The sequence below is a fragment of the Suncus etruscus genome, chromosome 6 (assembly GCF_024139225.1).
Source record: "Suncus etruscus isolate mSunEtr1 chromosome 6, mSunEtr1.pri.cur, whole genome shotgun sequence".
Taxonomy (NCBI): Eukaryota; Metazoa; Chordata; class Mammalia; order Eulipotyphla; family Soricidae; genus Suncus; species Suncus etruscus.
This window is the reverse complement of record NC_064853.1, coordinates 27,345,977-27,370,272: the sequence shown is the minus strand read 5'-3', so window position 1 is coordinate 27,370,272 and position 24,296 is coordinate 27,345,977. Positions and strand designations below refer to the sequence as shown.

Here is a 24,296-nt window from a genome sequence, read left to right as displayed (position 1 = left end):
AACTGGAGGGTAGAAAAAGATAATCTATCTTTAAACCAATCAACTAACTACTTCTATGTGTTCCACAAATAACAGTAGTAAAAGATAAAATATAAAGCTTGAGGCATCTGTTTTTACATGATTTAATATTTTGTCTTAAATTTACATTTGAGCTAATATTGCCTATCTCATCTACCTCTAAGGTACATAGCATAGCAAGACAAAAAGAGATAATAACCATAAAGTACCTGAAAAAAATAAACCTAACATGCCTTCTACATAGTTTAAGTTACAAAAAAAGCAACAACATTGAGAAAAATAAAAGAAGCGTTGTATAAAATAGGGGGGTTTGAGGGTGAGCAGTCAGAACTACATCCAACTGTGTTCAGGGCATCCTCTTGTCTCTGTGCTCAGGGATCACTCCTAGAGGACTTAGGAACCTATTTAGTTGGTCCAAGGCAAGTGACTACCCACTGAACTATTGCACTCTGGCCCCAAAATAGAGATGGTTTGTGGAGGATGAGACTTACACACAACTTGAAGATATACAGCTGAGTTCTGGAGAATCCAAAAAAAATTACTAATTATAGTAACAGGAACATAGGAAAGACAAAATAATGAAAGGTAAAAAACCAGAAAGAAAAATGATGCTAATGAAAATAGTGAAGAATCACAATTTTCCCAATGTTTCACAAAATTGTTTGGAATCTATTTATTTAGGGATCAGCTAATTTATGGGTGGATATCATATAAAAAAGACCAATCAAAATGTATTCTAAAACATGTGTTAATAATTCAATTTCCAATGTAATAAACTATTGAATATTTTGAAAACCAATATTAAACATAATTCAACATTCAAAAATTACATATTAAATGAGGAAAAATAATCTCATGCTTACAAAGAAAAAGCAGTTGTCTGGCAGTAGGAGGAACCTTAGTCATCCACTCAAGTTATTTTGGGGAGAAAGTGTGAGAAAAAGAAGTTTTAGACCATGGTTGGCAACGTTCAGAACTGAACTGGCCCAAAGGCTAAAATGTTCTATGGTAAACAATGCTACAATCACATCTTTTCTGGCCTCTGTGGTACTTTTTCACTTTTCTTTTTTGTTTTGTTCCGTTCTGTTTTGGGGCCACACCCAGCGGTGCTCTCCGGTTACTCCTGGCCCTGTGCTCAGAAATTGCTCCCTGGCAGGCTCAGGGGACCTTATGGGATGTCGGGATTTGAACCACAGTCCATCCTGAATCAGCTATGTGCAAATGCCCCATCACTGTGCTATCACTCCAGCCCCACTTTTTCACTTTTCTAAGGAACAACCCTACTAAGCATTTTAGATAGTGATCAAAACATCAAAAAATTAATTCTAGGGGTCCAAAGAGATAACATAAAAGTAGGGCTTTTGTCTTGCTTGCAGAAGGACAATAGTTCAAATCCCGGCAACCCATATGGTCCCCAAGCCTGCCAGGAGCGTTTTCTTTTCTTTTTTTTTTTTTTTTGGGGGGGGTGGTTTTTGGGTCACACTCAGCAGCACTCAGGGGTTACTCCTGGCTCTATGCTCAGAAATCACTCCTGGCAGTCTTGGGTGACCATATGGGATGCCGGGATTCAAAGCACCATCCTATATGCAAGGCAAACGCCTTACCTCCATGCTATCTCTCCAGCCCCACCAGGAGCGATTTCTGAGTGTAGAGCCAGGAGTAACCCCTGAGCACTGCCAGGTGTGACCCAAAACAAAAACAAAAACAAAAACAAAAAAAAGAAATTATATTGGAAGTACAAACTTGTACAATCTTGGCTCTTTAAAAATGTTACTTAGGGGCCCGGAGAGATAGCACAGCGTTTGCCTTGCAAGCAGCCGATCCAGGACCAAAGGTGGTTGGTTCAAATCCCGGTGTCCCATATGGTCCCCCGTGCCTGCCAGGAGCTATTTCTGAGCAGACAGCCAGGAGTAACCTCTGAGCAATGCTGGGTGTGGCCCAAAAACCACAAAAAAAAAAAAATGTTACTTAGGGGGGCCCGGAGAGATAGCACAGCAGTGTTTGCCTTGCAAGCAGCTGATCCAGGACCAAAGGTGGTTGGTTCAAATCCCAGTGTCCCATATGGTCCCCCGTGCCTGCCAGGAGCTATTTCTGAGCAGACAGCCAGGAGTAACCCCTAAGCACCACCGGGTGTGACACAAAAACCAAAAAAAAAAAAAAAAAGTTACTTAGGAGCCGGAGAGATAGCCTGGAGGTAAGGCGTTTGCCTTGTATGCAGAAGGACAGTGGTTCTTATGGTCCATATGGTCCCCCAAGCCTGCCAGGAGCGATTTCTGAGCACAGAGCCAGGAAAACTGGAGCACTGCCGGGTGTGACCCAAAAAACAAACAAACAAAAAAAAAGTTACTTAATAATAATCACTCTATTATGCAAATGGTAAAAGGTAATAAAGTAATATACACAAAAATGTCTATCTAACCAGTGTATATTCTCAATAATAACTGATTACTGTTTTCTGGGATATCCAAAATAATTTCAGTAGTAAAATGCTAGAATGTGGCAGATTTCAGAGCCAGAATTCTTAAGTAGGTCTACCTAACTCCAAAAATCTCACCACATGGGAAATCCAGCCCTTATGGAAAACAATATGGAGATTCCTCAAAAAACTGGAAATTGAGTTCCCATTTGACCCAGCTATAACACTCCTAGGGATATACCCTAGGAATGCAAAAACAAAATACAAAAATTCCTTCCTCACACCTAGGTTCTCTGGAAACAAACAAGATGCCCTTCAACAGATGAATGACTAAAGAAATTATGGTACATATACACAATGGAATATTATGCAGCCGTCAGGAGAGATGAAGTCATGAAATTTTCCTATACATAGATGTACATGGAAACTATTCATGGAAACTATTATGCTGAGTGAAATAAATCAGAGGGAGAGAGAGAGAGACACACACACAGAATAGTCTCACTTGTCTATGGGTTTTAAGAAAAAAAAAGACATTATTGTAATAATGCCCAGAGATGAGGGCCTAAAGGACTGGCTCACAATATGAAGCTCACCTCAAGGAGGGCTAAGTGCAGTTAGAACACTAACAACTACCATGACAAGAAGTAGAATGCCTGTCTCAAATACAGACAGGGAGTGTAGGTGGAGGGATATGGGGTGCAATGGTGGTGGGAATGTTGCACTGGTGAAGGGGGCTGTTCTTTTTGTGACTAAAACCCAACTACAGTCATGTTTTTAATCACGGTGTTTAAATAAAGATAAAAAAAAATAGTATCTTGACCTAGTCCCAACCCCTTCCTAATATCACCCACTTTCCTAATTTCCTATTGTAGCAAAACTTCTCAAAAATACCAATTTTCAAATAGGGGTGTTCTGTGTTTACTTATATATATAAATAACTAAAACTTAACTAGAAACATGCTTGTAGTTATGGTGCTTAAATACAGGCATTTATTTTTTTTAATCTGACCACAAGATGGCACTATCATTATAGTTCCCTTGCATGTTTGTTACATACTTGTAAAATTGCAAAGACATTCAGATGTCTGACAGCATATTTTAAACACACACACATAAATAAGCACACTATATTATGATTTAGTCATTACAATTATCTTGAGTTTATTCTATTGACTAACAATATCAACCACTAATCCCTCATTTTTTTATTTAAAACAATACAGATTTATTAGCATATCATTCCAATTGAGTCAAAACTGTCATTTCCCACTGCATAATCCCTCATTATTTAAGTTTCTCTGTTCTATTTTGTGTATGCATTCATTAGCTTTTTATAACATTTCTATTTCTTGACATCATACCTGGATGTACTCAAAGAACCATAAATTCTGCCAGGAGATAGAAGTGGGACTGACTATGCGCACAAGTGCCTTAATCCCTATCCAGTGATGGCTAACCTATTTGAGCCCCAGTGCCCAAACTGCCCCACAATGCCCGGTCCTCCCAATGGCCAGTCCAGCCCTGTTGTCAGGTGAGCTGCAAAGCAGACACTGGCACACTCGCCTCCCGCTGTGTCGCTTATCTTAATAGAGGACCCCTTCCCGCGTGCCAGCTGCAAGGCCTTCACGTGCCACCGCTGGCACATGTGCCATAGGTTTGCCATCGAGGCGGCCTATACTAACTCTCTAGGACCACAGAGTACAACTGATAAGATGCTTAGATATACTGCATCCTGTATGATCTCCAGAGCCCACCAGGATGGCAAGGATTGAATGTGAATAGGTCATATGCAAGGCATGTTCTATGCCTTACCTACAGTACTTACCTACCATCACTGCCTCCTACATTCTAATACTTCAATGGTTCTGTATACATTTATGCTTGTGTCTATATGCATGCATATATCTTTTATTCTTCTGTACTTGGGGCCTAATTTGCTCTTTTAATAAAAAGGATTTTACTGAGTATGACTGACATAAAAAAAAAACCTGCCCATATTTAATATCTACAATTTGAAAAGATTTTAGTTAGGCTTTGAAACCACACCCAGTGGTGTTCAAAAGTTGCTTCTAGCTCAGTGCTTGGAGGCTTCTCTCAGCAGTGCTCAACGAAACAAACAGTATAATGAAATGAATCCACACTTCCTTCATGCAAAGTATACACTCAGCCTATTAGGCAATCTCAGGCCCCAACTTATAGACTTCAATAAATTCATCCAAAAGATGAAAACAGGGGCCGGAGAGATCATGGAGGTAAGGCATTTGCCTTTCATGCAGGAGGTCATTGGTTCGAATCCCGGTGTCCCATATGGTCCCCCGTGCCTGCCAGGAGCAATTTCTGAGCCTGGAGCCAGGAATAACCCCTGAGCACTGCCGGGTGTGACCCAAAAACCACACACACCAAAAAAAAAGGTGAAAACATCATTATAAACAAGACTGTGAATTTGACTATCACTTTCCTAAAGTTTTCTTTTGCCCCTAAGTAAATTCTCCACACTGCCCTCATGTAATCTCCAATGAGCTACTACTATAACTGCAGTTACAAGTTTTAATTTTTTATAATTCTATATACATGAAACTGCAGATTATAATTTTAAATGTGGCTTTCCCAATTAAAATAAATTGTGTTTCTTTGCACTGCTAAGAGTAACAACAGTATATTTCTTGTTGTCATTGTTGTTTTGGAGGTCACACTGGTCTTACACTCAGAAATCATTCCCAATGGTGTTCAGGGTACCATTTGGGGTACCAGCAATAGACCCAGGTTGGCCGTGGGCAATACAAGCACCCTATCCTTTGTACCTTTGCTCTGACTCCTACATTTCTTTTCTAAAAATAAGCATATCATTATATTACATGCAATTTACATATCAATTTAGTGGTTTTACATAGTTTTCCCAGAGTATGGAGAATTACAAATTTTTCTCTCTACCCTACCTTCCATTCCCTTATCTTATCACAGTAAGTTTTTGTTTGTTTTGTTTTGGGGCCACACCCGGTTTTTGGATGTTCAGGGGTTAATCCTGGCTATGCCCTCAGCAATTGCTCCTGGCTTAGGGGACCATATGGGACGCTGGGGGAATTGAACTGCAGTTCATCCTAGGCCAGCCGCGTGCAAGGCAAATGTCCTACTGCTGCGCCACAACTCCAGCCCCATGGTAAGGTCTTAAACTCAATACCATCTCTCTGGTCCAAGTATTTTTTAATTATTATTTTAATTATTAATGTATTTAAATAAATAAGTTATCCATTTATTGTTTAAATAATTCAAATAAATTATTTGTTTAAATCATCACTTTTTTAATTATTATATTCTTTTTATTTTAATTATTTAAATAGATGATTTAATTGAATCACTGTGAGATAATTACAAAGTTGTTGATGGCTGTTTCCATAATGATGTCCAACATGAATCATCCCTTCACCAATACACATTATCCACCATCAATATTCTCATTTCCTTTCATTGTCCTCTAGAGCTCTCCCCCGTCATCTCTTCCCACCTTCCTTGATGAAACACATCTTCCTTCCTTCCTTTTCTTTCTCCCTCCCTCCCTCCCTCCCTCCCTCCCTCCCTCCCTCCCTCCCTCCCTCCCTCCCTCCCTCCCTCCCTCCCTCCCTCCTTCCTTCCTTCCTTCCTTCCTTCCTTCCTTCCTTCCTTCCTATTTTTGGGGCCACAACCAGTGGCACTCAAGAGTTACTCCTGGTTCTGTGCTCAGAAATCACTATTGGCAGGCTCAGGGAACCACATGGGATGCAAGGCCCTAACTGCTCTGCTATCACTCTGGCCCCAAGAACACATTGTGTGTGTCTGTGTGTGTCTGTGTACATGTGTGTGTACACATGCACATCTCTTTCTCTCATCGTTTCTCACTTTTAGACACTAAGGTTTGTAATAATGTTACTGAAGGAATATCATGCATATCACTTTACTTCCTTTCAGCATCCAGTTCTTGTCCAGAGTGATCAATTCCAACTATTTTGTCATAGTGATTGATTCCTACTCTGCCATACTATAATCCCCTATTATATAACTATTATACAACTATAAAGCAGATATATACACAAAAGTGACAATATCTTTGGGTGTAGGCTTTAAATTTTGTCACTTGGTGTCATTTGCTCTCTATACTGATATAGAAATTACAAAATAGTCTATCGAAATATCACAAATTGTGACACTTTCCAGGCCAACTAACAAGCACAGATATTATTTCTATTCTTGTTTGAAGTCTTCGGGAGCTTTTTTTAAAGTTCTTTTAGAAATGAAGACAAATCTAGTTTCCGTAAGAAAAAGTGGAGAGGAACTATGTGCTTCTCTTTCTTAGACTGGAAGCTTTAATCATTGTTTTTAGAACTTTGTTCTTTCATAATTAAATACTTAAACCATAAATTTCTCTCTCAATAACATTCTGTCAGCATCAAACAAATGCTGACAAGTCATGTTTCCATCCTAATTCAGTTCAAAATATGTTCTAATTTCCTTTGGAATTTCTTCTTTGACCTATGGTTTATTTTGAAATACCTTGTTTAATTTTCAAATATATTAAGATTTTCCAGATTCTTTTGAATTCTAAATTAATTCCACTTTTACCAAAGAACATGTCTCAAATAATTTTTAAATTTTTTTTAAAGTATCTACATTTTTTTAGGGGGGTCACACCCGGCTGTGCTCAGGGGTTATTCCTGGCTGTCTGCTCAGAAATAGCTCCTGGCAGGCATGGGGGACCATATGGGACACCGGGATTCGAACCAACCACCTTTGGTCCTGGATTGGCTGCTTGCAAGGTAAACGCCGCTGTGCTATCTCTCTGGGCCCGAAAGTATCTACATTTTATTTATTTACTTTTCAATAAACTTAAATCCTTGAGGGGGTACAGCATTACTCAGATTCTATGACCGATTGCCTTAGCAGGAAGGTTGCTTCAGAATTTGGCTCGAACAATGCCACTGTTTCCATGGGCATGGGTTACCTTTCCCCAGATCACTCTGGTTTTGTTAGGTTTGCCACCAGGAATCACAGTGTTGTTCCTTGCTTTGTAACATAAGCACATCTCTTGCCCAGATAGAATTCAGTTTCATCTCAAGCATAAACACCTTCAATTTTAAGAGCTGTGTGCTCCCTTTGGTTTTGGAGACCTCATTGATAGCCAGCAAAAATGGCTTTAGACCACAGCCTTCCAGCCATTTCTGTCTTTTAATTAGTCCAGGCCTCCATGGGAATCCAAGATGGCGGAAAGAGAGCCAGATTTTTAAACTTTTAAAGTTCTCATGTAGAATATATTTTCTACCTTAATGAATCTATCAACTGTACATGAAAAGAATGTACATTCTGATGTGGTTATAAGGAGCAGTAAACATTGTTTCTTTGCTCAAAATGGCTGATAGGCTGTCTAGTTTATGTTTGTACTCTTAACATTATCATGAGAAAGAAGGAAATATAATCTCCAACGATAACTGCAATCGTTCAGTTTTCATTTCAGTCCAATCTTTTGTGTTTTACACACAAAATACTCGTACTTAAGAAGTAAAGTCTTCAAAGTAAATTGACAATGTAATTTTCTATAGTTATATCATTTGTATTCTCTTTGTCTCATCTTTTATCAATTTTTCTATCATTATTTCAATTTGAGTATTTTAGATATCACATTTCACTTCAGTCTTTGGCTTAGTAACTATGGCTTACCTTTCTCATTTTATTTATTATTTATTTATTTATTTATTTATTTATTTTGGGGCCACACCCAGTGATGCTCAGGGGTTACTCCTGGCTATGCACTCAGAAATCACTCCAGGCTCGGGAGGGGGCACCATATGGGGATTGAACCCAGGTCCTTCCTGGGTCAGCCGCATGCAAGGCAAACGCCCTACTGCTGCACTATTGCTGCGACCCCACCTTTCCCATTTTAAACATAACAGTCTACTTTCAAATAATATAGGATTTGTCTTAAGAGTATGGTTTTGTTCATTTTTCCTATTTTCTGGTGTTTTCATATCTTTATTTCTACAAATGTCATAAGCCCCACAACATATTTCTTTATTATTATTAGATTTGAGGTTACATCCAGTGACCCATGGAGGTCACTCCTGACGGGCTTGGAAAATCATATGGAGTGTCAGTAATTGAACCTGGTTCAGCCACATGTAAAGCAAGTACCTTTCCCACTGTACTATTACTCTTCCTGCCCTGATGGAATCTAATTTTTTTTGTGTGTTTTTGTTTGTTTGGGGACCACACCCAGAGGTACTCAGGGGTTACTCCTGGCTCTGTGCTCAGGAATCACTCCTAATGGACTCAGGGGATCATATGGGATGCTGGACATTGAACCCAGTTAGCTGGATGAAAACAAGTATCCTAACCACTGTGCAATCACTCTGCCTCCCTCCCCCATATCATTTAAGAACATAGACCAAAGCTGTTAAAATTTACAAGGAGTAATAAAACTCTCAGAATAGCGAAGTAATCAAAGGAATAAAGATGAAAAGCTTTTCTTCACCCCAACTTGATACTATATTTTATTATCTACAAAGTTATAGTACTTGTAACTATATATATAGTAGTGAAATAAAAGCAGAAGCACAGACCAATGGAATAGAAATGGGAGCCCAGAGACAGACAGACCTTCAGGTTTAGGGGTAGCTAATCTTCGAAAAAGTTGAATAAGAAAGAGCTCTTCAACAAATGGTATACGGAAAATTGGTAACTACTGCAACTGGCATACCAACTACATGCAACTGGCTTACTGAGAGATAGTCTTCAGTATAAAGCTACATAGTAGAAGGAAGGGATGAGAAATAAGACAAGGACAAAGGAATGGTGGAGGGAAGTGGACGCTCTGATGAAGGGTATGATGAGGAAATATGTTATGTCTGAAAGCTTGTCTTAACAGTATTGCAAACAAAAGTGCCAAAAATAATTTTTAATAAATAAAAGTTTGAATTCCTATCTTACAACATATATAAAAGTTGATTCAATATAAGTCAAAGACCTATATATTAGACCTAGATTCATAAATTACACTGAAGAAAACATAAAAAAAAAAAACTTACCGTATTTTCCGGCGTATAAGACGACTTTTGAAACAAAAAAAAAAGTCAACTGAAAATCGGGGGTCATCTTATACACTGAGTATATCCCGAAAAATGTTTCAATATGCCGCTAAACGAAAATTGTCTGAATATTGCCACAAAACAAATTTTCCAACTCGATCCTGCACCAATCACTGCAAGGCTGCTCAGACCGCCTCTCTAACTCAGCCAATCCAAGCAGGCTTTCTATGCGTGCAAATTAGACAATGTTCTGGACCCGAATCTACATTGTCAAAACCCTGCTCAGATTAGCCAAAGTCAGAGAGGAAGTCTATTACGGTATAACCTTTGAACCTTTGCTTGTTCTGATTGGCTCACTGTGGTACATGAGCACAGGAACACATGCAGCACAGGAACGTTCTGTCTGATACAGCAAATATAGTCCTAAACCTATATTTTAACTGCAAAATTAGGTGGTTGTCTTATACGCTGGCAAATACGGTAGACTTTTTTGGGGGGAGGGGGTGTTTGGGTCACACCCAGCAATGCTTAGGGGTTACTCCTGGCTCTACGCTCAGAAATCACTCCTGGCAGGCTCAGGGGACCATATGGGATGCTGGGATTCGAACCACTGTCCTGCAGGCAAGTCAAACGTCCTACCTCCATGCTATCTCTCAAACCCTGACTTAGACATCTTAACAATGCAAGTGCATTGACCAAGAAAACAGGAGAAAAATAGAAACAGCAGTACCTCAAATTAGAAAACTTCTACATTGAACCCCCCCCCCAAAAAAGGTAAAATTTTTGTAGGCTGTGTTCTTCTTTCCTCTTAAAAAAAAAAAAAAAACAAAAAAAAAAACATGATTTTACAACTAAATGTCAAGATGCCATATTCACTGTTGAAAAGATTATGTATTTAACCTAAACTAAATTAACGTTTTTTATAAACTTGACTGATGGATACTTAGAGGTACTGTTGAATCTACTCAGTGACAATGATCTATTTATCTTTCTTTTTTTAATTATCTTTATTTAAACACCGTGATTACAAATATAATTGTAGTTGCATGATTACAGTCATGTAAAGAACACCCCCCTTCACCAGTGCAGGATTCCCACCACCAGTTTCCCAGATCTACTTACTCCCCACCCCACCCACAGCTGTACTCGAGACAGGCTTTCTTTTTCCCTCATTCATTCACATTGTTATGATAGTTTTCAGTGTAGTTATTTCTCTAACTGCACTTATCACTCTATGTGGTGAGCTTCATGTCATTAGCTGCACCTACATGGAAAGATGGGGGGAAGTAAGGGTTGGGACTGAGGCAGTAAAATATTAGAAATGAGCTTTGTAGGGCAGTATCAAGGTCACAATACAAGATGGATATTATGGATATATAAAATAAATGCATATAATACTATCAATATGAAAACAAGGAGAAAAAATTTTCAGTAACTGTTCCACATAAACCAGTGCTAGAACGGCCTGCCCTCCTCCCAGAGCACATTCCCATTAGTGTAGGGAGAGGTAGGGGGAAAGCCTGTTGACCCCTATACAGTCCACCTAGACCGGCACCCAGGGAAGGCCTGAAGTCCAGGGGAGAAAAACCCTATACCTGGCAAGAGCTAGTCTCCAGAATCAAGGAGGAAACTGGAAGCCAGATGTCTGCCCACCCTCCTCCCCATGCACCTCCTCACTAGAGTACGGAGGGAGGGTGGAAGCCCGAGGACCACTAAAAGTCCACCCGAACCCACTTCTGGCCATCTGAGCTGGCACCCAGGGAAGGCCTAAAGTCAGGGGAAAAAGACAAGGATGGCTGTGAGCCTGCCAAGCCTCCCAGCACCCCCCAGGCTAGGGAGAAAGGCTCTGGTATGGGGCCTCCCCAGACCCTATACCTGGCAAGAGCTGGTCTCCAGAATCAAAGAGGAAACTGGAAGCCAGATATCTGCCCACCCTCCTCCCCATGCACCTCCCCCTGGAGTATGAAGGGAGGGGGGAAGCCTGAGGACCACTAAGAGTCCACCTGAACCCCTTCTGGCCATCTGAGCTGGCACCCAGGGAAGGCCTGGAGTCAGGGGAAAAAGACAAGGATGGCTGGGGGCCTGCCAAACCTCCCAGCACTCCTCAGGCTAGGGATAAGGGCCTCGGTATGAGGCCTTCCAAAACCCTATACCTGACAAGAGCTAGCTGTTTCCTACTTTTTAGATTATTGGAGGAGCCATCTTGATTTATGTAAATATGGGAGTGTACTGCAAAATTACTCCATTGGTAAGGCTGTAGATTGCTTCTTACAATGTGTAGAAATGGAATTCAGGGGTTACAAGATAACCACGGCCGCAGAGAAAAGCAGAGTGGCCGCGCTTTTTGGGTGTGGGTCCTAGAGCTATTACAGTTCTTGGTGTCTGTAGGCTGGCTTAGCAGAAAAGAGGCAGAGAGCATGGCCACTGTTCTTTATAAGTCTCTGGATTCCCAATCACACAGCAGGAATTGGCCCCACCTTAGTTGGGTGGGGACATCTTACCGGGTGTGGGTGTGGGTCCTGGAGAGATTACAGTCCCTGGTGTCTGTAGGCTGGCTCAGCAGAAAAGAGGATCTATTTATCTTTCATTTTTGCTAATACTACACTGTCAGATTATTGCACTAAAATTAAGTAGTACAAAAATCATAAAAAGCTTCCTTTTTTTTTTTGATTTTTGGGTCACACCCGGCAGCATTCAGGTGTTACTCCTAGCTCCATGCTCAGAGATCGCTCCTGGCAGGCTCAAGGGACCATATGGAATGCCGGGATTCGAACCAACGACCTTCTGAATGCAAGGCAAATGCCTTACCTCCATGCTATCTCTCCAGCCCCAACCTTCCTTTTTCAACTGTCATTTCATTGTTTTAATTTGGGCTTCTTAATTTTTTGGTTCTGAGCAATGCTCAAGGAACCAAATGAGGTGCTGGGGATCAAATCGGGTTCAGCCACTTGTAAAACAGCATATGTACTTCAGCCACATATAAAACAAGAGTGCTTCTTCTACTATCTCTCCAACCCTCAATTACATTTAATTTTTTAAACTACATTTCAATATAAAAATCGGAAACAATTCACCGAAGTCTATTTTTAAATAGATGGAAAGGGGGTATGGGAAGTGGGCATGAGGTTTTGCCACACCCAGCAGTACTCAGAGCTTATTCCTAGCTCTGCACTCAGGGATCACTTCTAGCAGACTAAGTCGTTCCATTTGAAGTGCTGGAGATCAAAACCAGGTTGGACCCATAAAAGGCAAGCATCCTACTTGCTATACTGTCATCACTCCAGCTCAAAAGGATGGACTTTCATTGAAACTACTCTATCTCGATGTGGTTTAAAAAAAAACTACCAATTAACCAAACTTAGCCCTACAATTTATATAACTAATCTCCTAATTGCAACAGTTTACTGCTAAATATGAGACTTTAAGAATGTTTTTTCAGGGCAAATAGCACAGCAGTAGGGTGTTTGTCTTGCATGCAGCCAACACTGGTCGGACCTCAGTTCGATCCCCGGCATCTCATATGATCCTCCGAGCCTACCAGGAGCAATTTCTGAGCACAGAACTAGGAATAACCCCTGAGCGCTGCCAGTGTGAATCCTACCCCCACCCACCGAAAAAAGAGTATAAATCTATTCTTCTGATGATCACTGCCTTGTTTTCAAGAAAACACAACACACATGACAAGACTTTTTTAAAAAGCAATAATTTAAAATTAATAAAATTTCAATCTTTTTGTAAAATGTCAACCATAAAACTGTATTCCTGTTAATATCAAGAAGTTAATACTAAGCACGGCTTTGGGACCCCAAGCTCCACAACAGAATATACAATCACCAGAGCACTATGACCTGGTTTGTGCAAGCTATGCAACTAAAATGTGCAAACTCTAAAAAGCACTACAACTAGTGACATGTGAGCACCAGACACAGGAATGTAATCTCCATCATATGGTAAGCATAATGTATAGGACCAAAACACACCAACAACAGCAACTGTGTGAAAAATAAAAGTGTATTGGCACTACAGATATTGACTTGGGTTGGACAACCTAATATGCCTGAAGCCTAGAGTTGGTCTTATGCCAGAAAACTTCAGGGGTAAGGTCTTCTTGTATTTAGGCCAAGGCTTTTTTCTTTCCATATCCCCTATACTTTGCTGGGCCTATGCAATTTCCTTTTTTGGGGGGGGGGCCCACACCCGGTGACGCTCAGGGGTTACTCCTGGCTATGCGCTCAGAAGTCTCTCCTGGCTTGGGGGACCATATGGGACGCCGGGGGATTGAACCGCGGTCCGTCCTAGGCTAGCGCTGGCAAGGCAAACACCTTACCTCTAGCGCCACTGCATTGGTCCCAGCCTATGCAATTTCCATACTAACATAGTCTTTGCTGTGCTCTTTTGACTGATTCTTAATGAATTATTGTATTATGTTCAATTGTGTCAACAATACTACAGCTTTTTTTTTGTTTGTTTTGTTTTGTTTTTCGGGCCACACCCATTTGATGCTCAGGGGTACCATATGGGATGCCGGGGGATCGAACCGTGGTCCTTCCTTGGCTAGCATTTGCAAGGCAGACACCTTACCTCTAGCACCACCTCGCCGGCCCCAATACTACAGCTTTTAATGTTAAAGGACTTACATAAATTTTTTGGCTTTGGATTGCTTTGTGTAAGAAATATTATAATGTGGGCCCGGAGAGATAGCACAGCGGTGTTTGCCTTGCAAGCAGCCGATCCAGGACCAAAGGTGGTTGGTTCAAATCCCGGTGTCCCATATGGTCCCCCGTGCCTGCCAGGAGCTATTTCTGAGCAGACAGCCAGGAGAAACCCCTGAGCACCGCCGGGTATGACCCAAAAACAAAAAAAAAAAAAAAAGAAATATTATAATGTACTACAAAACTAAGAGAATGCAAGAATGAAGTTGGTGGCAAAACACTTAATTTTGCATGAATGAAGTTGGGTTCAATTCCATGTACTACAAGAAAAACACACACAAACACACAGAAACACCCCCGGCCTGCCCCAGGGGCCGGTGCAGTTGGCGAGCAGCGGTAAGGGATTTGTCTTGCCAGCGCTAGCCTAGGATGGACCTCAGTTCAATCCCCTAGCATTCCATATGGTCCCCCAAGCCAGGAGCAATTTCTGAGCACATAGCCACAAGTAACCCCTGAGGGTCACCGGGTGTGTCCCCCCAAAATAAAACAAAAAAATAAAAATTAAAAAACACACTAAAATAAAAGGCAACTGACTCTAAGCAGGAACATAGCCAAAACCACAACTAAAAAACGTTGGAGATGCTTGACAACTTGACAAGCACAACAGATGTGAGCAGTGCAAGAAAATGTGCAAGCATCACAGTCAAACACCCCTATTCACAACAGCAACTAAAGGAAAAACAGAAAAAAATAATTAAACAACAGTAAATAATGAGGAAAAAGAAGTTGTTCTTTATATAATTCTCTACTTAAAAAATTTATTACTGAAAGTATAGTATTTAAAAATATAAAGCTAGGGACTGAAGCAATAGAACAGTAAATAAGTTGTCTGCCTTGCACACAACCAATCCAAATTCAATTCCCAACATCCCATTAGATCCCTGAGTGATACCTGAATGCAGATTTGTAAGATTTGAACACAGCCAGGTGTGGCCCAAAATCAAAAATAAAAAAAATATTTTTAATATGTAAAGCTAAAGTACATTAGACAAGATACAGAAACATAAACTAACATGAATACAGAAGTTATTGGTATATATAGAGTAGAATACTGCTTAGCTCTTAGAAAGATAAAATCTTGCAGTCTTCTGCAACTAGGATGAAACTGGAGGGCAGCATGTTAAAATAAGATAGCAGGAGGATAGATACTAGATGATCTCATTCATCAGTGGTAACAGAGGAACAAAACAAAGGAAAAGACATAATGACTAATTCTTGATTTAACTACAAAACTATAAGAGTGAGGTGCACTATAGGAAACATTAGAACAGGGTGGAAGGGCTTAGGAATTCTGGAAGAATTTTAAGTGTAGCAACTTTATACATAAAGGCCATTATGTTAACATATGTACAATAGGGCTGGAGAGATACAACAGAGGGTAGGGAACTTTCTTGCACCAAGCAACCCAAGTTTGATCCCCACCATGCCATGTGGTCCCCAAAATCAGCCAGGAGTTACCCCTGAGCACAGTCAGGTGTGGCCCAATAAAAATAAAAAATCTGAAGGGTCAAAGAGATAGTACAACAAGTATGGCATTTGCTTTGCATGTGGCCGGCCTGGGTTTAATCTCCAGCATCCTATATTGCCTACCAATCACCACCAGGAGTGATTCCTGGGCCAGGAGTAAGCCCTGAGTACTGAAAGGTATGGCAAAAAAAATTCATTATAACCATTATTAGTTAATCTATGATAAATTTTTTAAATAATTTTTAAATGTGAAATTAGACACACAATATATACATACACTACATAGAAAAATAAATTATTTGAGATAATAGTTATTGACACTTTTTAATGATCTTATAAATAATTTGGAAGAATGAGCAATTACTGGAATGGAAGGAAAAAAACAGGTTGTAATGAACCCCCAAAAAATGCTTATTAATGCACATTACTATTATTCCTTCCCCAAAGTACAAGCAGTATTCTTGGGTCAGAGAGACAGCTCAACAGATTAAAGCACAAGTTTTGTGTGCAGGAGGCACTAGTTCAATTGCTGGCACCACATATTGTTCCCAAAAAAATGACAAAAGTGATCCCTATGTACTACCAGGCACTGGTCCAAAAACAAAAGAAAAAAGAAAAGAATAGAATCTATTTTTCTTTCTTTTCTTTCATATGTACTACTAATAAAAACAATACAACTTATCCATTATTATTAGTAAAAGGTAGTTGAGACATAGAAGGTTTAAATCAAGTTCTTAAAACTTAGATGCAGATTCATGAAAAAAAAAATGGTTCGAGGCTATAAAGATACTACAATAAGGAAGACATTTACTGACCCTCATTTGATTTCTGGCAGAACATACAGTACCCCAAGCCCACTAAATGGTAAACCCCCACTGAGAGAAAAAAAAAAAGAAAAAAAGCTGGTTTGAAATACCTAAAACTATTTATTTATACTCAAAATGTACTTGCCAAATATTTTAACTCTCCCCATACTCGGTATGATTATTTTGAAACAAAAATGGTTTCTAATAAAAGTTCTTTTTGTGGGGATCACTCCTGGCCCAACTCAGGAAACTCATGATTTATGAGTACAGGGGATCAAACCCAAATTGACTACATACAAAACATAAGATCAACCCTCTGTACTAATTTTCTGGCCCCTAAAAGAGTAAATTTTTGGATTTTTTTTTGTTTTTTTTTTTTTTTTGTTTGTTTGTTTTTTTGGTTTTTGGGCCACACCCGGTAACGCTCAGGGGTTACTCCTGGCTATGCGCTCAGAAGTCGCTCCTGGCTTGGGGGACCATATGGGACACCGGGGGATCGAACCGAGGTCCGTTCAAGGCTAGCACAGGCAAGGCAGGCACCTTACCTTTAGCGCCACCGCCCGGCCCCTAAAAGAGTAAATTTTTAATTTTTAATTAAAAAAAAGGAGGCAAGGGCCGGAGAGATAGCATGGAGGTAAGGCGTTTGCCTCTCATGCAAAAGGTCATCGGTTCGAATCCCGGCGTCCCATATGGTCCCCCGTGCTCGCCAGGAGCGACTTCTGAGCATGGAGCCAGGAGTAACTCCTGAGCACTGCCGGGTGAGACCCAAAAACCAAAAAAAAAAAAAAAAAAAAAGGAGGCAAATAGCTCAATGAAAAATGTTGTATATTTGTAATATTCTAGAAATGAAACTAAAGTTATGTTGAACAGGCTTCACAAAAGCATGTTTGCTGACAGCATTTATTCAATAAACTATTAAATAGCCTGTAAGTTAGGTTAAATCCATTGCTAAGTTATAACATAATAAACACTCAATACGGGGTCAGAGCAATAGCACAACGAGGGCATTGCCTAGCATGCAGCCAGCCCATGTTTGATCCCTGGCATCCCAATGGTCCCCCAGGCCTGCCAAGAGTAATTTCTGAGCACAGAGCCAGAAGTAACCCCTGAGCACCACTGGATGTAGTCCCAAAACAAACTAACAACAATAACAACAACAATAATTCCTACCTTTAAGATCATTTTACTTGGGCCAGAATAATAGCACAGTAGGTAGAGCATGTGCCTTGTACACAGGAGGCCTGGGTTCAATCCCTGGCATCCCATATGGTTCTCGAACCCTGACAGGAGTGATTTCTGAGTGCAGAGTCAGGAGTAAGCTCTGAACACTGCAGGATGTTGGCCCAAAACAAAACAAAAAAACAAGATCAAACTACTTCAGAGGCTAGAGATATAGTAAAGCAGATAGGGTGCTTGAGTGCACTAGGCCAGCCCCTTAGCACAGAGCTAGGAGTACGCCCTAAACACTTAAGAATGTGGCTCAAAATTAGCAATAAAAAATGATCCAGTTTGGAGCTGGAGAGATAGTAAAGCAGGTAGGGTACTTGTCTTTGTCGTGTACACAACCATACCTGCCTGGAGTAAACCCTGAGCACCAATGGGTGTACCTTCCTCCAAAAAACTATCAAACTGCATCACATTTGACCAATTTTAACAGAATAACCAATACTATAAAATAACTCCTTTATTTAGAAAAAGAAAATTCTGAAGAGTTTTGCAAAAACAAAAAAAATTGAAGTTATAACTAGAATACTAAAATCAAAATCAGATCAATAAGATTACCACTAGATGTCACTCTGGAAATTGTTGACTACCTTTAAGCTTCTTTATAAATGTTGAGTCTTCCTAATAAAAACAGGGTTGTCTATTTAGCATATTTTACATTTTAATACTTGTATATATGTTGAAAACTTAGCTTAGTGGCTGTATAAGGATTTATACTCTATATACTATTTTATAATGACAATTCAAGTCATATGTAGATGTGTATATCTTTTTAATTTCCTAAAGCAGATGAATCAGAATATATACCAACACACAAACAGGTTGACTTATTAAGATATTTATTTTCTCAATATATAATTAAATATACCATACACTATGCCTCATATATCTACCTGGCAGGAAAAAAAGGCCCAGCTCCTCTACCAAGGTCCAAAAGAAAATAATGGCTGCCAATATTTTCCAGGTAGCCCAGACCAAGTTGTTATCTGGCATTGTCAGAAATGGGGAGCAGACCAACATCACATCCTAAACCCTGACAGAAATGGCCCAGCTTCATTACTAAAATCAAATAATATGAGCAGCTACATCATCAGATGAAATTGAACTATAGGGCTGAAAACACTGAGACTACCTTTTCAGAGAAGGATTGCATCTCAACACCAACCCTGACACCAGAAAACTCAGCAGCCCCACCCACAGCTGGCATTTTTCAGGGAGAAAAACAACTTGGCTCCTCCACTAAGCTTCAAGCTCCAGATGAAATAATGGCTGCTGATTCATCCCAGGAAGCCTGGTCTAGGCTGATACCTCTATAGCAGGGGTCTCAAACTCAATTTACCTGGGGACCGCAGGAGGCAAAGTTGGGGTGGGGCAGGGCCACATAAGGGATTTCACACACAAAAAAAGTCCTTAAACGTCATTAACAGTTTTAATTATTTCTTCTGAATATGAATAGAACATTGAGTGAAGATCATGAACAGTTCTTCTGAACATGGCATCTTTTGCCTATTCCTTGCTGCCAGAGACTTGACAGAACTTCTTCTCACAAATCTGAACCACATTTGGCTTTAGAGAGGAAGCATTGAGACCCTCAGTATGGCTTGAAGATGATCATCATTAAGTCTAGACCTGTACTTTGACTTATTGAAGTTCAATGTGGAGAATAACTTTTCACACAAATATGTGCTCCCAAAAAGGCACATGGTGTTCTTGAACATTTGGGAAAGCTCAGGAAAGCTGGGGGGCAATTCTCTCAAAAACTTCCCTGCTGAGCCAACGTACCTCGGTGAAATAGAGCACATCTCCATATTCTGACTCTATTTCCTCTAAAATAAGCATGGAACCTCCTGTGCTTTAAGCCCCTGGGTCTGATTTGGTTGATGCATTCCACAACAACAGACATCACATTGTCACACGGCAGGCATTTACTGCAAAGGGCCTGCTGATAGATAATGCAGTGAAGAGCAATGGCCTTCTCTACACCCTCCTCTTCAAGTTTTTTTTTTTTTTGAACAAGTGCCACCAGTCCATTTTTCCTCCCTGTCATTAATGGCGCTCCATCGGTTATTTTTCCAATAAACCTCTTCCATGGCAAACCTGCATTCTCAATGGCATCACACAGATGCCGAAATATCTCATTAGCGGTGGTCTGGCCATGCATTGGAATTATTGTGAGCAGCTCCTCTATCAATTCAAAATTGCAATCAACACCACGGACATAAATTATGAGCTGCGCAGTGTCTGTTATACCTGTGTCCTCGTCAAGAGCAGCTGAGCATGCATCAAAACATTTGGCTTTCTCACACAGTTGATGATAAATGTCACTTGACATGTCAGAAATGCGCTCTGTCACAGTGTTGGCAGAAAGGCTGATTTTGCTAAACTGACCTTTCTTTTCCGGACTGATAATACTTGCAGCCTGTAACATACATTTTACAATGAATTCTCCTCTGTGAATGGTTTCTCTGCCTTAGCAATCATCTCACTAACCATGTAACTAGCTTCGACTGATACAACATTCTCTTTGGTTGCTTCTTGAAGAAATCTTGTTGCCTCATTAGACAAGCTTTAAGACTGGGAACCCACTTGGCTCTCTCATTTCCTTGATATTTTGCACATTCCTCAGCATGTTTAGTTGAATAATGGCGTTTCAAGTTGTATTCCTTGTGCACTGCAACTTTCTCTGAGCAAATAAGACATGTGGGGATGCCCCTGTGCTCAACAAAGAAATACTGCGTCTCCCACTTTTCCTGAAATTGTCTGTGCTCATCAATCTTTCTCTTCGCTGCAGGCTTCGATGAAGTCATGATGAAGGTATGACAAAATCTAATTCTGTAATAAACTTCTCCCTTAGGCCTCCGATAATTCAAGGGACAGCAGGCAGGAACAGCGGAAATGACGTCTGCACTAGGCGCAAAGTAATAGCGATTATTCGCTTACCGAATATTCGCAATAAAAAATCGCATTAGTAATGGGACTGGAGAGATAGCATGGAGGTAAGGCGTTTGCCTTTCATGCAGAAGGTCATCAGTTCGAATCCCGGCGTCCCATATGGTCCCCTGTGCCTGTGAGGAGCAATTTCTGAGAATGGAGCCAGGAATAACCCCTGAGCACTGCCGGGTGTGACCCAAAAGCCACAAAAAAAAAAAAAAAAAATCGCATTAAACATTTGCATACCCCGAACAGAACTGCTCGGGGTATGCGAATGTTTAATGCGATTTTTTCTTACTAATGCAGTTTTTATTGCGATTAGTTGGTAAGCGAATAATCACGAATACTGCGGTATTTGAAAGCTGGCTGCGGGCCACAAAATGTTGTACCGAGGGCCGCGAGTTTGAGACCCCTGCTCTATAGAATACTAAGGGAGAAAAAGGGGGAGGGGGGATGCTGATTCTCCTTTCTGCATTAAATGTTATGTCCTACACCCTCCCAGCTCTGTGAAGTAACTTTATCAATTTTCTAAGCCACCAAAGTTTTTTCAAATCTGTGATTCTGGATCATGTAGTTACATTAGCCAGGTAGTATCAGCCCAATGTTATCATAGAAAAACTGATGGGAAAAGTTACATAAAAATCTACCAAGCTCTGTGAACCTAAACAGTAACACAGAAGGCTCAACTAGCTCCAATCACAGCCCAGTAAATCCTTAGATACTGACTTTAGTAACACTATGAAGAGATATGTTATTTCAAATTGACCCTTCTTGATCAAGTTTTGATCATTCTATTTCCTCTGTGTTGTAACAAACAATACAAAGTAAATTTGTTTATGCCTGCAAGGAGGCAGGCTATGGTAGTCAGTGAGAGATGGGAGACACTGATGAAAGGAAGGTCACAATGGTGATGGGGTTGGTGTTTTAATATTTAGTAAAACAACTATATTATGAGCAACTTGGTAAATGACAGTGTTATAATAAAAACTTTAAAAAGACAAAATAAATAATTTAGAATAAAGAATAAGACCTGATTTGTGAATTTTAAAAGATAGCATTCATAAGGTAAGTCTGAAACACAAAGATTTTGAAGATTTTAAAATTTGGCTTGTTCTGTCAGCCAATGTTCTCCCTTGAACACATACTTGCTGTTGTTTCTTTGCTGCCAGAATTATAATTTTTTTCTTTTTTTTCTCTTTTTTTTTCTTTTTTTTTTTTTTTGAGGGAGTGAGGGGGAGAGGGGGGAGAGGGAGAAGGGGAAGAAGAAAGGAGTAAGAGGGAGAGAGAGGGAGGAGAGAGAGGAAAGAAGAGAGAGGAGGAGGGAGAGAGAGACAAGAGTGACAGGGGGAGGGAGAGAGAGGGAGGAGAGAGAGGGAAGGAGAGAGAGGAGGAGGAGAGGGATAGGGAGGAAGAAAGAGGGAGAGAGAGAAAGGAATGACAGGGAGAGGAAGAGAGGAAGAAGGGGAGAGAGAGAGAGAGAGGGACGGAGGGAGAAAGAGAGAGGAAGAGAAGGATAGGGAGGGGGAGAGAGAGGGAGAGAAAGAGGGAGAGGAAGAGAGGGAAAGGAGAGAGAGAGGAAAGAGGAAGGAGGAAGGAGAAAGGAGAATTATATTTTTAACACATTTCCCCTCTTGTTTCTCACATCTTTCTCCATACGTTTCAATGGAAAAAAAAAACTATTTCACTAAAAAAAATGGGTGGGGTAGGGGCTGGAGAGATAGCATAGCAAGTAAAGCATTTGTCTTACATGCAGCAGGTCCAAGTTCATTCCCCAAAATCCCGCATGGTCCCCCAAGCACTGCCAAAAGGGATCCCGCAGTGAGCAGCCAGGAGTAACCCCTGAGCCTGAGAACCTTGGGGTTCTCAGCAATAAAAGGGAGAGGGGGCAGAGCCAAAGCAGGTAACATATTAAAGTCTTTGCCTTATTCACAGCCAGTACCCATTATGTTTCCATTCAAGCCTGCCAGGAGTGATCTTTGAGCACAGAATCAGGAGTAAGCCCTGAACACAGCTAGATGTGGTACAGCCAACTTGGATCCAATCCCTGGCACAACATATATGGTAAGTCATCCAAGCACTGCCAGGAGTGAACCCTGAGCATTAAAAGTCAGGAGTAAACAACAGCACACAGCAATGAGGAAAGATGGATCATGAATTTTCTAGAAATGTGAAATAAAGAGCAAAAATAAGAGAAGAGAGCTAGCTACTACAGATGTAAGTCCTTTATCTTTTCCATATTAGAAAAAATAACCATGTAAATACAGAATAAAGGAAAAAAGAAAATAAGGATAAAAACAGAAAGTATCAACATATTTTTGTTTGTTTTGTTTATGGGTCACAACTGGAAGCACTCAGGGGTTACTCCTGGCTCTATGCTCAGAAATCGCCCCTGGAAGCACAGGGGACCATATGGGATGCTGGGATTCGAACCAACATCCTTTTGCCTGAAAGGCAAACGCCTTACCTCCATGCTATCTCTCCGGCCCCAATTATCAACATCTTAATAACCAATAAACAATATTAGCTTCTGAAGTATAACAGAGATCAAAATAAAGTAAGAAAAAGATCTTCTAATAAGTCTAATAAGTCAGAGAGGGGCCGGAGAGATAGCACAGTGATAGGGCATTTGCTTTACATGCAGCTGACCTGGGAGGGGCCTGATTTGATTCCTGGCATCCCATATGGTCCCCCCAGCTTGCCAGGGGCAACTTCTGAGTGCAGAGCCAGAAATACCCCCTGAGCACCGCTGGGTGTGGCCCAAAAACCAATCAATCAATCAATAAAGTTTAAAAATTAAGTCCCAAATATACATGTTTGCATCTCCATCATACTTTGTCTCAAACCAATAGTGAGCAACAGAGAAAGTGTATGATTCTCTGGCATATAATTCATACATATGAATTATAATATATAAGTAAAAAAAATGAAAATATACTAGAATAACCAAAAGTCAAAAAAAATTAACAGTGAAGGGCCTAAACAATAGTGCAGTAAGTAGGGTGCTTACCTTACACACAGAGGACCAGAGTTCAATTCCCAGCATCCTAAAAAGTCCCCCAAGAATTGCCAGGAGTGTTTCCTTAGTACAGAATCAGGAATAATACTTGCGCATCATTAGTTTTAGGCCCAAAACAACCAGAATTTGACTCCTTTTCTACCACATTTGAGTGCAATCTACTTTTTTTTTCCCTGACCCCTGAAGTCTACTTTTACATTAAAACATCACCAATTTGGGCCCAAAGAGGTTGTGCAAGCTGTAAGTGCCTTGCAAGTGCCTTGCAAGCACTGTAAGTGCCTTGCAAGCACTAGCCTAGGACAGACTGCAATTCAATCCCATATGGTTCCCCCAAGCCAGGAGCGATTTCTGAGCGCCTAGCCAGGAGTAACCACTGAGCATCAACGAGTTGTGACCACCCAAAAAATTCACCAATTTACAAAATGTAATGACTGAAAATTCTATCATATTCTTCCATAACAAAGTTCTTACATACTTCATAGTTACATCCTTCAAATTAATACAGAACTAAAATACAACATTATCATATATAATTCAGAGAAACTATTATTCCTTACCACTGAGTAAGTAAATGAAAAAGTGGCTTAATAACCCACTAACTTACTAAATAGCAAAGACTTCAACGAAGTACACTTGAAATGAGATGCTATTAAC

The 24,296-nt window shown here is 40.3% G+C and overlaps 1 protein-coding gene and 1 pseudogene across 1 annotated transcript in view; both read right to left on the bottom strand.

Annotated features, from left to right (window-relative positions):
• The window catches only part of FAF1 (Fas associated factor 1), a 402,771-nt gene that overhangs the window by 277,851 nt on the left and 100,624 nt on the right, over positions 1 to 24,296 (bottom strand). The gene's annotated exons all lie outside the window — the stretch shown is intronic.
• Positions 7,275 to 7,624, bottom strand: LOC126010879 (60S ribosomal protein L35a-like; annotated as a pseudogene).